At 47.7% G+C, this 17,993-nt stretch overlaps 1 protein-coding gene across 5 annotated transcripts in view; it reads left to right on the forward strand.

The window, feature by feature from the left end:
- The first annotated feature begins 636 nt into the window (after window positions 1–636).
- LOC127326310 (uncharacterized) overlaps window positions 637–17,993 on the forward strand; it is a 30,774-nt gene continuing 13,417 nt past the window's right edge. For 4 of the 5 annotated variants that reach the window (XR_011744502.1, XM_071819714.1, XM_071819716.1 and 1 more), the window contains exons 1-2: window positions 637–791; window positions 960–1,095. The gene's annotated coding sequence lies outside the window, so the exon portion shown is untranslated. Of the gene's footprint in view, window positions 792–929; window positions 1,096–17,993 lie in introns of all 5 variants that reach the window. The other variant, XM_071819715.1, reaches the window with a different exon arrangement.

Consider the following 17,993-nt stretch of genomic DNA (forward strand, 5'->3'; position numbering starts at 1 on the left):
TTGAGTCCTTTTAATATGAGACGCTCAGCCAATTTACATAAGATAGGGAAAATAAAGAATAGTACACTTTAGATAGCAAAACACTCAAAAATTACCTCCAAGATTGAAGTGCAACGAGTTTGAGCAAAGTACGAGGAGGAGTTGAGTCAATAGAAACGAACTAAAAAACTAAGTATAAAACAGTAGATCAACTAAAGATCAATAATATTTAAAATTTAAAAATCAATCTGCCGAATCACTCGCGCAGTGGAAGATTCTCCGGAGACTTATTTTCAGTCAACTTACCGGCAGCTTCTCGCACGCACGTTTGAACAGGGGAGTGGGTCATAGGCTCATAGCACGCAAGCATGAAGGGGACCTTGTACGATGTGCAGTATACGGCGGAAGATGTGTTCATATTACTGGAAGAATCGGACGAGTTGAAAAAAACGAAGGGAATGAGACAGACGCATAGTGCACGGCCGACCACAGCGCGCAACTCGTGGACATGCGGCAACCCAGCCACCGCGGCAGTCAGCAGTGCCGCATTGTAGTCCTATCGTTAATTGGAGGTAGAGATTACTTGTTGACCTGTAGATTGCAACTCAACAAAAGGGTCACAAGGCTCCATTCCTACCTAGTCGCGCCATTGCTTCTTGCCATTGATCACCTCCTGTACGAACCATTCTAGTTTTTCAAGAAACTAGGGTCCCGGATTTCTGCAGGAACCGGAAACTGTGTCTGCCGAGATTGTTGCGGAAATCGAGTTGTTCGATCTACGGGGAGGCAGGAACCAAACTGTCTCTGCGCAAGTAAGCTATGCTCAGCTAATACTGCATGTTCTTCTGCTCCACTTCCATCTGCTTGTGCATGTATCTGCCTTTGTCCATTGCTAGACCATTGGGGCGAGCATATTCTATCTACAAATCTAAACATTTATTTACTTTCAGGTAACACCTTTCGTTTCATCTTTCTACCAGAAATTTATAAGGTAGTAACATGGAGAACACACCCAGCGCACCAAAGCCTGTATCGCTGGCTGAACTAGACGAAATCACGTGTAGTTTCTCTGAGCACCGGAAACTTGGTGGTGGCGCATATGGAATTGTTTACCTGGTACGATTCAACACAATATTTATGTTATCGTACATTGATCAATAATTTCATATGGTTAGATATGGCATTGCTACACATACGTGAGTTGACTGACACATCATATATAAATTTTACGGTGAACACATTATTTATTCACTATGTTATTTAATTTTATCTATCATTTTGTGTTTTATGTAAGAATTGGTGTTGAATATGTGTATACCCTCTTAGTTAAAATTCAAATATGCGGAGGGTTAAATATCTGTATACGCTCTCGCCTAGATCCGGGGGTTCATACCCTCCTGTAGCTTAGTTGAAATTCAAATATGCGGAGTGTTAGATGGTGTACTCATACACAATTAACCTGGGCATCTATATAAAGGCACCACGGGATTGGGTAGGGACGAGACGAAGCTGGTAGGCTACAAAGAAGATGATAGGGGTGACCATACTGGCAGCGCTGCGATGATCGAGATGTATCTGAAGGTCTTGGGGCTATTCCCTTGGTTGTATTGCCCGGGAATTTAGGCGTCGATCCACTATATCTCGTTGAAAAATATTGTCTCCCTGTCTACTTTACGAGATGGTATAATCCCATAAATTATAACAAGTGTATCAGAGCTCTGTTGAGAGAGAGAGAGAGATTTGGGAGAAAGAGATGAGATGGGGAAGAAGAGGAGGGAGACTTAGAGCATCTCCACCAGCGTCCACCAAATAGGCACCGGCAGGGGCACCGGCACTGCTGTATGAGGGGCGCCGGCAGAGCATCCTCTATTTGGGGATGCTGCTCCCACACCGGCGCTCCAGACCGGCGGCCCCGATAGATTTAGAAAGTTAAATTTAAATTTTAAAAACGATATTCATATGAAGTTCGATCGAAAATTTATACAAATTTAATGCGAGTTCAAACTAAAAAACTAAAAAAACATCTAGCGGTGCTAGGAGTCGAAGGCGCTGAAGTCCAGGTCATCGCCGTCGTTGCTGGATGGCCTGAAGGACCAGTTGTCGTCCTCGTCGGCCTCCTCCTCGTCAGCCTTCTCCTCCTTTGGCGCCGGCAGCTCCGATGGTCCGGCGAGGTCGACGTAGTTGGCGCCGTGGTCCCTGGCGGACCACACCGCCGCCTGTCGCGGGTCCAGCATAATGTGCCGGTAGTCTTCATCGACTGAGCGGCCGACCATGAACTGTAGGACGGGGAACTCCTCGTCGTCGCCGTCGCCACAGAGAGCCGCCTCGGCCTCCTTCTCCCACCATTTCTTCTTCGCCGGCGGAAGTGGTGGCGAGGCCACGGCATCCTCCTCCTTGACGCGGGGGCGGCGGCCCGACCCTGTCATCCGACGGGCCGGAGCAGAGGGCGCGCGCCTTGTCGCGGATGGTGACGCCTCCAGAAGGAGGTGCAGGCACGGCCGAGCGCGTGCGCTCGACGGCAGACGACGATCCGGTGCGCGAGCTTCCGGACACCGTGGTCCTTTCTGGCGCCCTCTGCAGTGTCGGCGCCGGCGTCATGCACACCGCCTGCGGGAAGTACACCGGGTCCCGTTGCCTATCGCCGCGGACGCGCTGGCGGAAGCCGTACTGGTGGAGCGTGTTGTCGATGTCGCGGCCATACCACCAGGCACGACGGCCGTCGGTGTTGAAGAGGCCGTTCGAGCGGTTGGCGGTCCGCGTGAGCTCGACTGCGCGCTCGTGTTCGAAACACAGTGCCCAGGACGGGCTGTCGAGAGCGTTGTCCGGCAAGCTCCTCTCCTCCAGCGTCATCAGGCTCCGTCGTTCCCTGGCGAGGGCCCGCGTCTGTGCTCCTGGCGGTGGCGGCGGCGGCACGACGAAGCCGTCGTTGGAGACGTGCCAGCCTTGCGGCAATTTGTACTGTACTGGCACGGGAATGTGGTGCCAGTACAGTACGTCGGCCTCGTCGAGGCTAAGTTGCGATGAGCGCAGCACGCCGCCGCCGCTGCCGCCGGCCTGGTCGTTGTGTGCCATCGTCAGTGGGGTGCGTGGGAGGTCTGCGCGGTGGTTGGACGGCGGCGGCTAGGGTTGGACGGCGGGGAACAGGGAGAAGTGCGCACCGCTGGTGTTTTTAAGGGAGGCGGCGGACGCGCATTGAAGGTGCGTGGATAAGGTAGGTGGACGCCGCGTGGCCAGTCGCCGCTCTCGCCGTTTGGGTTTCCGCGCGGAAGGCCATTAACGCCGATGACCAACCTGCCCACGTCGTTTCCGATGCGAACCGCCGCGTCCTCTCGCTGACAAGGCGCCCCCACCCGCGAAAACCGTCATTCCGCGAGGCGTCGGCGCGCCCGATTCGCGCCCTTCGACAAGGGGCCGGCACAGGTTGCCGGCGCTTCTATTGGGCTCGAAAAATCACCGGCGCCGTTTGAAGCGCGCTGGTGTGAGCCCATTTTCGCTCCCGGCTCCCAAATCGTTATCGGGGCCACTATGGAGGCCGGGTTCAGCGGTAAGATGCCGTCATATTTCACCAGGTTGTACAACTCTAGGCTAAAAACAATTGACGGACTCATATTTAGGGTTGTTAGGTAAAGATCTTCTGTCAGTATCGTGGTACCAAAGTGGAAATCGAGAAGTCAGTAGGATGCACAAAAGATCATCAGAGGCACAAAAGATTATGGAGATATGTCTGATGATCTTGGCGGGTTATGTCTTTGGTATGTACTATATCGATTTGAGCACTTGTTCTCAGGGCATCTTCAACGCGGCGATCTAAACGGACGCGCTGGATCATTCGTTTTTTGCCGTTTGGGTGGCTGCGTGGACACTCGGACAACGGCCCGCATCCGCGTGTCTGTTTGGGTCGCACGCTGCGCCTAACGCGCGGACGCATCGCATATGTAAAAAAATAAAAAACAAAGAAAAATTTAAACCTAAACGAAGTATCATTAAACATATGCCCTATTTTGGGCAAATTTGTAAATATGCCCATTTTGAGCAAATTTAAACTACCAAAAGAAGCCCTCTATATGGGCTTTAAAATTAAAAATAAATAAATAACCCTCTATTAGGGTTTGAGGAGGACGCGGTGGCCGCCTGTAACATCCCAAATTTTAAAACAAAGAAGAAAATGAATTTCCTTTTTCCAAAAATTGGAACCAACAAAAACTTTATTTGAGTTCTATAATGTGCATAGTGCTCATGCCTACATATTGTGAGTTTTGCCATGATGCTTGTGTGCAGTATTTTGAAATGTTCCTAAACCCTTAAACCTTTCTCTTTTTCACCATCAAAGAGAAATTAAGAAAGTGAGAAAATAAAAATAACATAGTGGCATATGTGAGCCTATGGCCATATTTGAAAATGTGGGCCTATGCCATGTTCTACTTGTTTTGAATAATTTGAAAACCTTAACAAATCTAACCTAGTACTCCCTAAGCCAAATCCAAAGTGAAACCAAATAAGAAGAAAATAAAAATCAAATGGAAGAGAGACATATGTGGGTAAATGGCCAAATTACAAATTTGACCCTAAGCCCTCCTCCTTTGTTTGAAATGAGGAAACTCAATTCTAAACTCAAATAGTACATAAGAACACAACACAACACCTTTTGGTTCAAAGAAAATCAAAGAGAAAAGAATAAGAAAAATACAAATAGCACCACATATGTGCTTATGGCCATTTTTGTCAAATCAACACCTAGGCCAATTTGACTTGTGCCAATGGTTGGGTAATGTTACTAAACACTTAAGAACCACTTTTGAATCAAAGAAACTCAAATCAAATCAAAATAGAATTCAAAACTAGCTCACATATGATATTGGTCAAAACTGCAAATTATATCTTGACACCCACTTTGAGCCCCTGGATTAAGAATTTTCTAAACTAAAACCTCCCAACTCTTTGCACATCATCCAAGACCTCACCAAGATGAACAACTTTGGTCAAGACCATCACTGCAAATTCTTTCTCCATTTCTTAAGATAAGCAGGACAAGAAGCAACATCAAAACAGATTCTAGATTATGTCACTTTTGGTTTTTCACAAATCCACTCAATTTTGCACACCACCACCACCATTGTGCTCCCAACATTATTTGAATCACATCCACCAAAAAGTTTGGCAAAATTCAAAAATAAAGTTCTTTCGGCCATTTTGTCAAACACCTTGTGGGCATAATATAGATATGTGCCCATGCTGGATTTTGAGGGGTGGACCAAGTCCAACCTGACCACCTCTGACTGCCCTGGAACCCTAGCACCTCCCTTGGCATCAGTGCATCGCCTCTGCACCCTCTCCCATCTCACTGCTCACAAAGACATGGCCATGCCGAGGTGACCATGCCACTCCACATGCCATCACCCTCTCCTCTCCCCTCCAGCCCACCTCACCATGTCCTGGACACTCACCTCACTCCCCTGGTCACGCTTGTGCACGCCATCGACCGAGGAGACGCGTGCACTGACCTGGCCAGCCCGCGCCCATGCCGACCAGAACGTGCCAGCACGCGCACAGGCAGGCCACTGGACGCGCCAGAGCACGCACTCGCCTCGTCACCCTCGTCCTCCATCTGCTCCCTCCTCGCGCCAGTAGCTTCGCCGTTGACCCTGCTACCTCCCAGACACGCCCATTGGACCGCGGGAACGCTGTAGACGACGCCACCGTCGCCGACGTCCGCCGCAGTACCGTGAGCTCCCGTCAAGCTCACGAGCACGTCACGGCCTCGTTTTCACCGCAGTCAAGCCCGGCGTGACCGCACTGACAGCACCAACCCGCCTGCGTCATCGCCAGCCCCTCTGCGCCCCTGTAGCCGCGTCGCCATGGATGACCTCACCGCAGCACCACGGCCTCGCCCCGCCGCTATAAAAGGAGGCCTCCCCTCTCTCAAATCTTCACACCACCAGCATCCCCTCCCCTCAGAACCTCTCCTCGACCATCTCCACCTCGACATTAGCCATCGTCGCCCTCCAATTTCATCGCCGGAGCCCGTGGAGCCGCCGCAGAAGGAGGAGAAGATTGGCGCCACCTCCAGCGATGCCACCGGTACCAGGCGAGCCGCCGTCCTCGACAACATCGCCGCGCACATCGCCGACCATCGCCGGAGCTCCGGTGAGCACTCCGACCCCCCACCCACGCCGCCAGTAAGCCCACCTCTCGCCGTCGACGACGATGCACATGATTCGTTGGATCGTGTTCTAATCGTGCGATCCAGATAGAACCATACCGTTTCGGCGTTTAAGTTACGCTGACAGGTGGAGCCCACCTTGTCAGGAAGCCCACTCGCGCTGGACGCGTACCTGGGCCGGCCCAGTTCTTTTTCCCCCCTTTGGCCCGTTAGGCTGTTCCCGCAAAGCCCACGATTTCAAATTTTGAATTTCAGTTTAATCCAAATTCAATACTGGTTCCAACTTCAAATTTAAATTCAGGAAGATCTACTGAACCAAATTTGGTAAATTTTATATATTTGGAAAGCTTAGAAAATTATCTAAACAACTACACTGGTCTCAACCTTAGATTCATTGTAGAATTAATGTAGTAAAAATAACAAGGCAGGGCCTTTTGCAAATTCAATCATTTATTAAAAATCAACCATAAGTGATTTTGAGTTGATTCCAACTCTCATAAATCACATTTCACATACTCTACATGTTTATGTAAAAAGATCACATAGTTGTTTGTATGATCATGGGCTAGAGCAAAATAATGGCTATGTGGCTATTTCTAGTCCATTTAAAATTATCCAAAAGTATTTCTTAAATTGTATGAGAGGTTCTCTCTCATTTAAATCATGGTCCTAAGCAATTCCATATGAAGTGTTGACTTTGGTCTATAGCACCTCATAGTGGATTATTTAGAGATATTAAATTGTTGCAATAGTAGTGTTAAATTGCATGAGGTGTAATACCTCATTTAAATCATTTTCCCAAATGATAAATGTGAAGTGTTGACCTTGGTCAACATAATCTCACACTTATTAATTGAGGAGATTAAATCTTAATAAGATTCAATGAGAGGAAATTATTTCTCAAAGGAAATAAATACAAACCCTAATAAATATTTCAATGAGAGGGAATTATTTTTCTTAAAAAGAAAACCAAGCCACCCACCATGTTAGTAATGTTGTGATGCTAGAATAGCTTGTATGAACCATTTGAGTGTTAAGTCTAGTACTTAAGTATTGTTTGGTGATGGTATGCCTCGTATCCATTTATAGACGCTAGTACCGAGGACTACCAGGAGGAGGAGGCCTTCTACGAGGAAGAAGAAGAACATTTTGACAACTGTACCACTCAAGGCAAGCTATACTCTTGCAAGCTACCCTAGTGCAAAGCTCTACTAGGGCAAGGCACCATTACACCCTTACTTTATGTTTAAGGATCCAATCCCAAGTTTTATTCTTACAAGCTTTTACTTTGATTATCCAAGCTTACTTTTATAGTTAACTTTGGTCTAAGTATAGAGTACTACAAGAGTATCAAATTTAGCCTAGAGAGCTGCAAGTTAGTTAGCACCCCTCATGACTAGTTGCTAGTGCTAAAACTAAAATTGATTACTCTAGATGGGAACTTGTGAATCAAATGACTTTGAAAAACCTTGGAATGATGAGTCATTCTATTGAAAGATTTTGAAGGTGAATATGACTGGAATGACTTGGTGATTTTTGACAAAAACTGATGGTTGGGTTCGGATGCGATACCATTCCAATTTTAGAGTACCCCCACAATACCTGATTATGGGTAGGGCTTAACTGGAAGTTTATGTACTTTAGTATGGGTTCCCTCTAAACAAGCGGCATAGGGGTTAGGCTGAAAGCTGCCTCCACAATCAAAGGAAACGACGTTGAAAAGAGGTGAATGTCCGGCCCAAGCCCTGTGCAGTTCCCAGGATGGCAGATTGGCATCACTGGGAGGCCAAGCTCATGGGGAGAGGTGCCTATACTAGGGTATGTAAGTGAAAGGTTATGGTTGATGATCCGCATACTGAGTATGATTATTCAGGGCTATCCCTGACGGATGTAATCAAAAGTTGTGGCACAAGTGTACAACCTCTGCAGAGTGTAAACCTATTCGAATAGCCGTGTCCACGGTTATGGACGGTTGGAAAGGCCATACTGTTCCGTCATCAGAACTTTTCAAAATGTGACTAGTGATTGGTGACTTGAACTTGAAAGGTGCCTTTGACTTGAATCACAACAGAGTTGTGGGAATGACACTAATGTTCCCACTTGAGTTAGTTAGGCAAATAAAGAGTCTTTTATTACTAAGTGCTTATGAAATAAAACTGGCTTTATGCAAATGAACCTAGAGCTTAGAACCCCCTTACCATTGTTGATAGTGCTTACACTAGTATTAGTTTGCGAGTACTTTAAAGTACTCATGGCTGTGTCCCTGGCTATTCAAATGGTCAGACTATGAAGAGGAGCACCAGTACCGTGAAGATGGACAGCAGGACGTCTATGATAACTAGGACTACTCCTGACGTCAAGCGTTGCCTGTGGAACAGATGGACCGCTACTACGTTTCTTCCGCTGTTTGTTTTGTAATTGATCAATAGATCAACTGTTGTTGTAAGACTGGATCATGTGATCCCTTGTTGTAAGACTATTATGGTTTGTAATGAATGATGTTCTGTGATATCAATCTATTATGTCTCGCAAAAACAATATTCCTGGGATTGCGATGTATGGCATAATAGGCATCTGGACTTAAAAATCCGGGTGTTGACAAGTTGGTATCAGAGCCATTGTTTGACCTTAGGAGACCCTAGTTAGAATGGACGTCTGAAAAACTTAGTTTCAAAACAAATGAAGTGAATATTTATGAAAACTTATTCTCACTCTTATCCTTGTGATCTTTTCAAAAAGAGAAATCCATGCCCTACTTTTCCTTGTAATTCTACATAAAATTTTGACACACTTGCTCACCTCTCTAACTTACGCATCCTAATTGCTCACAGATGGAGTACCACTATGAGTCTTACCAGCTTGGCCACGGAGGAGACCTAATGTTCGAGAAGGAGTTGGAGAAACTGGTTGAATATCTAGGACGCCCGTACCCCGAATTCTTTGGAGTACCACTCAATAATCAGTCGGAAAAACAACCTCAGTGGGTAGTTACTGCAGATCTGAGAGGAAAGCTGGGAGCCCCAATTTGGGAAACCGTATGGTTTTCTGTAAGGGGGAACACTTGGAAGGAAGGAATAGCCAGAGCCATGCAAGAAGCACTCGCCCGTCTGTGTGGACAGAATGTGAACAAGATCAAGAACACTCATTTTGTTTACTACCCAAGACATGATCCCATGGGAAGACCAATAACCATGCCACCGCACCCGGAGATGAACCACTATGTTGCCTACCTGGACTTCATGTTGTACAAGACCCGCAAGGAGTTGGACAACGCCCGCGCATTTCGCCAAGCACATTATCCATGAAGACGAAGAACCCATCATTCCGGATGAAGAGTAGTATCACTAGAGCACTCTCATAGGTGTGAGTTTGTATCAGTCCCCTATGTATCGTAGAACGAATGAATGGTTCTTAAAACCAACGGTGTGTTAGTTTTGTAATGTGTGATGTTTGGAATGAATGAAAAAGTGTTGACGGTTTTTACCCCCTCAACACTACTCAAGTTTTCAAGTTTTGGAACTTTTCAAACTTAAACCAAACAAGCCATAGAAAATTCCCTCTTATCTTATCATCTACCTCAAACGTTCAGATGGCCCCTCCAACCCGCAGCACCAACCAGGATGCAATGCTGCAGATGCTACAAATGATGATGGCAGATCGAGAAGTAGAAAGAGCTGAAAGACAAGCCAACATTGTTGTACTGCAACAGCTAGCCCAGAACAACCAAGGCCATGGACATCAGGATCACCCTGGATCCAAGTTGAAGAATTTCCAAAACACTAATCCGCCCATGTTTAGCAAGACTGAAGAGCCCTTAGATGCAGATGACTGGCTCCAAACAATGGAGAACAACCTAGAAGTTGCGGGAGTAGAAGCCGCTGAGAAAGTACTGTTTGCCACCCACTACTTGTCAGGACCTGCCAGAGCCTGGTGGACTAGTGCCCGCGCAATGAATGCAGGACAGATGATGACTTGGGAAGACTTCAAACTCAAGTTCAGCAAGTACCATGTGCCCCAGGGTTTGATTAAGAAGATGAGAGACGAGTTCCGAGAACTCAAGCAAGGAAGGATGTCCGTGGTGGAATACCGTGACAGATTCCTCACTCTGTCTAGGTACGCCCCGGATGAGACCGACACCAACGAGAAGAGGAAGGAAAGATTTCTGAATGGACTGCACGACGAGATGCAGACAGTGTTAGTGAACATTCCGTTTGCTGACCTGGAAGCCCTAGCGGATTCTGCCATCCAAATGGAAGGGAAGCTGCACCAAGCCAATGAAAACCGCAAGCGCCGTATGATGCACCAGAATGGACCCAACAATGCACAGAAGTACCGCCACAATTCATCTGGAGGATTTGCCCCAAGACACAACAAGCCACCTGCTCAGACGTACCGCCCAAACTACACCAACAACAATGGAGGACCCCCGAAGCCCGGAGGCAACAACAACAACAACCCCAACAACAACAACGATACCAGTAACAACAACAACACCAACACTGCCCCAAGGACTGGAAGCAATGTTGTACCCATTGCCCCCAAGGACAAGTCAACAATCACTTGTTATGAATGTGGAATTGTGGGTCACTACTCCAATGAGTGCCCCAAGAGGTTGGCCAAGACTGCCCCCAATACCGCTGCACCTGCTCAGCAGCAACGCCGTGTCTCAACCGGAAGGAACCCGAACAACCGCAATGGTCGTTACTACCGCATGAATGCCACTGAAGCCCAGGAAGCACCCAATGCCATGCAGAGTATGTTTTCCTGTTAACCCTTTTTGCCCAATCTCTCTTAGGAACCTAACTTTTCTTAAATCTCGGGACGAGATTTTGTTTAAGGGGGAAGGGTTTGTAACATCCCAAATTTTAAAACAAAGAAGAAAATGAATTTCCTTTTTCCAAAAATTGGAACGAACAAAAACTTTATTTGAGTTCTATAATGTGCATAGTGCTCATGCCTACATGTTGTGAGTTTTGCCATGATGCTTGTGTGCAGTATTTTGAAATGTTCCTAAACCCTTAAACCTTTCTCTTTTTCACCATCAAAGAGAAATTAAGAAAGTGAGAAAATAAAAATAACATAGTGGCATATGTGAGCCTATGGCCATATTTGAAAATGTGGGCCTATGCCATGTTCTACTTGTTTTGAATAATTTGAAAACCTTAACAAATCTAACCTAGTACTCCCTAAGCCAAATCCAAAGTGAAACCAAATAAGAAGAAAATAAAAATCAAATGGAAGAGAGACATATGTGGGTAAATGGCCAAATTACAAATTTGAGCCTAAGCCCTCCTCCTTTGTTTGAAATGAGGAAACTCAATTCTAAACTCAAATAGTACATAAGAACACAACACAACACCTTTTGGTTCAAAGAAAATCAAAGAGAAAAGAATAAGAAAAATACAAATAGCACCACATATGTGCTTATGGCCATTTTTGTCAAATCAACACCTAGGCCAATTTGACTTGTGCCAATGGTTGGGTAATGTTACTAAACACTTAAGAACCACTTTTGAATCAAAGAAACTCAAATCAAATCAAAATAGAATTCAAAACTAGCTCACATATGATATTGGTCAAAACTGCAAATTATATCTTGACACCCACTTTGAGCCCCTGGATTAAGAATTTTCTAAACTAAAACCTCCCAACTCTTTGCACATCATCCAAGACCTCACCAAGATGAACAACTTTGGTCAAGACCATCACTGCAAATTCTTTCTCCATTTCTTAAGATAAGCAGGACAAGAAGCAACATCAAAACAGATTCTAGATTATGTCACTTTTGGTTTTTCACAAATCCACTCAATTTTGTACACCACCACCACCATTGTGCTCCCAACATTATTTGAATCACATCCACCAAAAAGTTTGGCAAAATTCAAAAATAAAGTTCTTTCGGCCATTTTGTCAAACACCTTGTGGGCATAATATAGATATGTGCCCATGCTGGATTTTGAGGGGTGGACCAAGTCCAACCTGACCACCTCTGACTGCCCTGGAACCCTAGCACCTCCCTTGGCATTAGTGCATCGCCTCTGCACCCTCTCCCATCTCACTGCTCACCAAGACATGGCCATGCCGAGGTGACCATGCCACTCCACATGCCATCACCCTCTCCTCTCCCCTCCAGCCCACCTCACCATGTCCTGGACACTCACCTCACTCCCCTGGTCACGCTTGTGCACGCCATCGACCGAGGAGACGCGTGCACTGACCTGGCCAGCCCGCGCCCATGCCGACCAGAACGTGCCAGCACGCGCACAGGCAGGCCACTGGACGCGCCAGAGCACGCACTCGCCTCATCACCCTCGTCCTCCATCTGCTCCCTCCTCGCGCCAGTAGCTTTGCCGTTGACCCTGCTACCTCCCAGACACGCCCATTGGACCGCGGGAACGATGTAGACGACGCCACCGCCGCCGACGTCCGCCGCAGTACCGTGAGCTCCCGTCAAGCTCACGAGCACGTCACGGCCTCGTTTTCACCGCAGTCAAGCCCGGCGTGACCGCACTGACAGCACCAACCCGCCTGCGTCATCGCCAGCCCCTCTACGCCCCTGTAGCCGCGTCGCCATGGATGACCTCACCGCAGCACCACGGCCTCGCCCCGTCGCTATAAAAGGAGGCCTCCCCTCTCTCAAATCTTCACACCACCAGCATCCCCTCCCCTCAGAACCTCTCCTCGACCATCTCCACCTCGACATTAGCCACCGTCGCCGTCCAATTTCATCGCCAGAGCCCGTGGAGCCGCCGCAGAAGGAGGAGAAGATTGGCGCCACCTCCAGCGATGCCACCGGTACCAGGCGAGCCGCCGTCCTCGACAACGTCGCCGCCCACATCGCCGACCATCGCCGGAGCTCCGGTGAGCACTCCGACCCCCCACCCACGCCGCCAGTAAGCCCACCTCTCGCCATCGACGACGATGCACATGATCCGTTGGATCGTGTTCTAATCGTGCGATCCAGATAGAACCATACCGTTTCGGCGTTTAAGTTACACTGACAGGTGGAGCCCACCTTGTCAGGCAGCCCACTCGCGCTGGACGCGTAGCTGGGCCGGCCCAGTTCTTTTTCTCCCCTTTGGCCCGTTAGGCTGTTCCCGCCAAGCCCACGATTTCAAATTTTGAATTTCAGTTTAATCCAAATTCAATAATGGTTCCAACTTCAAATTTAAATTCAGGAAGATCTACTGAACCAAATTTGGTAAATTTTATATATTTGGAAAGCTTAGAAAATTATCTAAACAACTACACTGGTCTCAACCTTAGATTCATTGTAGAATTAATGTAGTAAAAATAACAAGGCAGGGCCTTTTGCAAATTCAAACATTTATTAAAAATCAACCATAAGTGATTTTGAGTTGATTCCAACTCTCATAAATCACATTTCACACACTCTACATGTTTATGTAAAAAGATCACATAGTTGTTTGTATGATCATGGGCTAGAGAAAAAATAATGGCTATGTGGCTATTTCTAGTCCATTTAAAATTATCCAAAAGTATTTCTTAAATTGTATGAGAGGTTCTCTCTCATTTAAATCATGGTCCTAAGCAATTCCATATGAAGTGTTGACTTTGGTCTATAGCACCTCATAGTGGATTATTTAGAGATATTAAATTGTTGCAATAGTAGTGTTAAATTGCATGAGGTGTAATACCTCATTTAAATCATTTTCCCAAATGATAAATGTGAAGTGTTGACCTTGGTCAACATAATCTCACACTTATTAATTGAGGAGATTAAATCTTAATAAGATTCAATGAGAGGAAATTATTTCTCAAAGGAAATAAATACAAACTCTAATAAATATTTCAATGAGAGGGAATTATTTTTGTTAAAAAGAAAACCAAGCCACCCACCATGTTAGTAATGTTGTGATGCTAGAATAGCTTGTATGAACCATTTGAGTGTTAAGTCTAGTACTTAAGTATTGTTTGGTGATGGTATGCCTCGTATCCGTTTATAGACGCTAGTACCGAGGACTACCAGGAGGAGGAGGCCTTCTACGAGGAAGAAGAAGAACATTTTGACAACTGTACCACTCAAGGCAAGCTATACTCTTGCAAGCTACCCTAGTGCAAAGCTCTACTAGGGCAAGGCACCATTACACCCTTACTTTATGTTTAAGGATCCAATCCCAAGTTTTATTCTTACAAGCTTTTACTTTGATTATCCAAGCTTACTTTTATAGTTAACTTTGGTCTAAGTATAGAGTACTACAAGAGTATCAAATTTAGCCTAGAGAGCTGCAAGTTAGTTAGCACCCCTCATGACTAGTTGCTAGTGCTAAAACTAAAATTGATTACTCTAGATGGGAACTTATGAATCAAATGACTTTGAAAAACCTTGGAATGATGAGTCATTCTATTGAAAGATTTTGAAGGTGAATATGACTGGAATGACTTGGTGATTTTTGACAAAAACTGATGGTTGGGTTCGGATGCGATACCATTCCAATTTTAGAGTACCTCCACAATACCTGATTATGGGTATGGCTTAACTGGAAGTTTATGTAATTTAGTATGGGTTCCCTCTAAACAAGCGTCATAGGGGTTAGGCTGAAAGCTGCCTCCACAATCAAAGGAAACGACATTGAAAAGAGGTGAATGTCCGGCCCAAGCCCTGTGCAGTTCCCAGGATGGCAGATTGGCATCACTGGGAGGCCAAGCTCATGGGGAGAGGTGCCTATACTAGGGTATGTAAGTGAAAGGTTATGGTTGATGATCCGCATACTGAGTATGATTATTCAGGGCTATCCCTGACGGATGTAATCAAAAGTTGTGGCACAAGTGTACAACCTCTGCAGAGTGTAAACCTATTCGAATAGCCGTGTCCACGGTTATGGACGGTTGGAAAGGCCATACTGTTCCGTCATCAGAACTTTTCAAAATGTGACTAGTGATTGGTGACTTGAACTTGAAAGGTGACTTTGACTTGAATCACAACAGAGTTGTGGGATTGACACTAATGTTCCCACTTGAGTTAGTTAGGCAAATAAAGAGTCTTTTATTACTAAGTGCTTATGAAATAAAACTGGCTTTATGCAAATGAACCTAGAGCTTAGAACCCCCTTACCATTGTTGATAGTGCTTACACTAGTATTAGTTTGCGAGTACTTTAAAGTACTCATGGCTGTGTCCCTGGCTATTCAAATGGCCAGACTATGAAGAGGAGCACCAGTACCGTGAAGATGGACAGCAGGACGTCTATGATAACTAGGACTACTCCTGACGTCAAGCGTTGCCTGTGGAACAGATGGACCGCTACTACGTTTCTTCCGCTGTTTGTTTTGTAATTGATCAATAGATCAACTGTTGTTGTAAGACTGGATCATGTGATCCCTTGTTGTAAGACTATTATGGTTTGTAATGAATGATGTTCTGTGATATCAATCTATTATGTCTCGCAAAAACAATATTCCTGGGATTGCGATGTATGGCATAATAGGCATCTGGACTTAAAAATCCGGGTGTTGACACCGCCGGTGTGCCGCCTAGTCCCTGTGGGCGTCATCGCCGTCGGCGTCGATGACGTCCCCGGGCGGCGAGGCACTGTTGTGGCTCGACTGCGCCGGGGACTCCGGCCGCGGCGACCACAGGGCCTCCTCCCAGGCGGAGTGCGGGTCCGGAGCCGCCCGCTGCTCCGCCGCGGCAGCCCGGAGTTGCGCCTCCTCCCTGAGGCGCAGCTTCCTCTCCTACCAGGCGAGGCGCCTGGCCTTCTGGCGCCTCTCCTCCTCCGCGCGGCGCCTGGCCTCCTGCCGCATCTCCTCCTCGAGGCGGAGCCTGGCCTCCTCGCGCCGCCGCGCCTCTGCCTCCTCCCAGCGGACCTGCTCGAGCAAGGCCCAGGCCTCGGCGTCCTCGACCGGCTGCCGGGCCTCCTCCTCCATCGCGGAGGTGCGAATAGCCGCCGCGAGATGTGGCCACTTCGCCTCCTCCTCCGCCGCGGACAGCGCCAGAGCGGCGCGGAGGTTGGGGTCTTCTTCCTCCTCCGGCTTCGGCAGCAGCAGCGGCGCGGGTTGCGCCAATGCCGCGCCGACGCGGGCGGCCTCTCCGATGTGGAGACCACCGCGGTTTCCTCCGGACCGCAGCGCCGGCAGAGGATGGCGGCTGCTGCTGGCCTCGCCGTCGTTAGCGCCGGGAGCAAACCTTCTCTTCGGGGCCATGGTGGCGGTTGCGCGTGCGTGCGGAACAGTCGACTGGAGTGGAGTGGGGAGTGGACTGGACAGGGATAGATCCCTCCCAGTCCACATTTAATATGGCGCCCGCTCCCACCGACAGCTGGGCCCAAGGGAGCCGAGCAGGCGAGCAGGCGGGCGCGACCGGACGCCGCGTGCCATCCGCGGCCACGCAAACCTAGCCCAGATTTGGGCCGAGTTTGCGTCGTTCCGGACGCCGCGGCCATCCGCATTTGCGGTGTGTGGCCGCGTTGGGCCGCGTTTTTGTCCGGTTGGACCCATCCGGACGCGCGGGCGCGGGATGGATCGCCGCGTTGGAGATGGCCTCATGCCCGGGGATGTAGCAATCGATCCTCTCTACATCCTGCAATGCTCTAATCTCTTAAGAGCGTCTCCAGTCGCGTCCCCCAAACCGTTCCCCAAAGGGCGTCGGATTGAGCGTTTGGGGGACGTGTTTTGTTCGTGCCGCGTTTGGGGGACGTCGCTTCCCAGCCGCGTCCCCCAAACGCCCACCCCAAATTAATATTAGTGCACGAAAATAAAGGTTTTCATTCAAATTTGATTATATATTACAAAGTTTGAATGAAAATGGCTAGATTTCATCTAAACCCTAGCCTACTGACCGCCCGGCGGTGCGTTTGACGGTCATGCCCCGTCATCGCCACCCCTCCGCCGCAGCTCCTGCTGCGCGCGCCGCCTCTCCATGCGTAGGGTGGTGACCAGGCGCCGCTGCTCTAGCAGCGCGTCGTCGCCTACCCTCCCCTGTTGCGCCGCCTGGAGCGAAAGCTCGACGGCGTGGCGAATCTGCGCATCTTCGCAGGCACACACGTCGTCCTGGAGCTTCTTCTCTGTCAACACCCGGATTTTTAAGTCCAGATGCCTATTATGCCATACATCGCAATCCCAGGAAGATTGTTGTTGTGAGACATAACAGTTAATATCATAAGTCATCATTCAGTACAAACCATAGTCGTCTTACAAATATAGATCACATGATCCAATATTACACAAATAGTTGATCTAATGATCAACGAACACATTACATAGCGGAAGCGTAAGAGTAGTGGACTATCTAATCCACAGGCCAACGCTTGACGTCGAAAGAACTCCTAGTTGCCGTAGACGTCCTGCTGGCCGTCGTCTTGATGCTGCGGCTCCTCTTCATAGTCTGGCCATTTGAATAGCCAGGGACACAGCCGTGAGTACTTTAAAGTACTCGCAAACTAATACTAGTGTAAGTGCTAACCATTTTAGTAAGGGGGTGCTAAGCTCTAGGTTTATTTGCATAAAGCCGATTTTAGTTCATAAGCATTTAGTAAAAGACTCATCAATTGCTGATTAACTCAAGTGGGAACATTAGTGTCATTCCCACAACTCTGTTGCGATTCAAGTCAAATTCACAAGTCACCGGTCACATGTAACATTTTCGAAAAGTTCTGATGACGGAACAGTATGGCCTTTCCAACCGTCCATAACCGTGGACGCGGCTATTCGAATAGGTTTACACTCTGCAGAGGTTGTACTCTTGTGCCACAACATTTGATTACATCCGTCAGGGATAGCCCTGAATAATCATACTCAGTATGCGGATCATCAACCATAACCTTTCACTTACATACCCTAGTATAGGCACCTCTCCCCATGAGCTTGGCCTCCCAGTGAAGACCAACCGTCAACCT

Source organism: Lolium perenne, chromosome 5, assembly GCF_019359855.2.
Source record: "Lolium perenne isolate Kyuss_39 chromosome 5, Kyuss_2.0, whole genome shotgun sequence".
Lineage (NCBI taxonomy): Eukaryota > Viridiplantae > Streptophyta > Magnoliopsida > Poales > Poaceae > Lolium > Lolium perenne.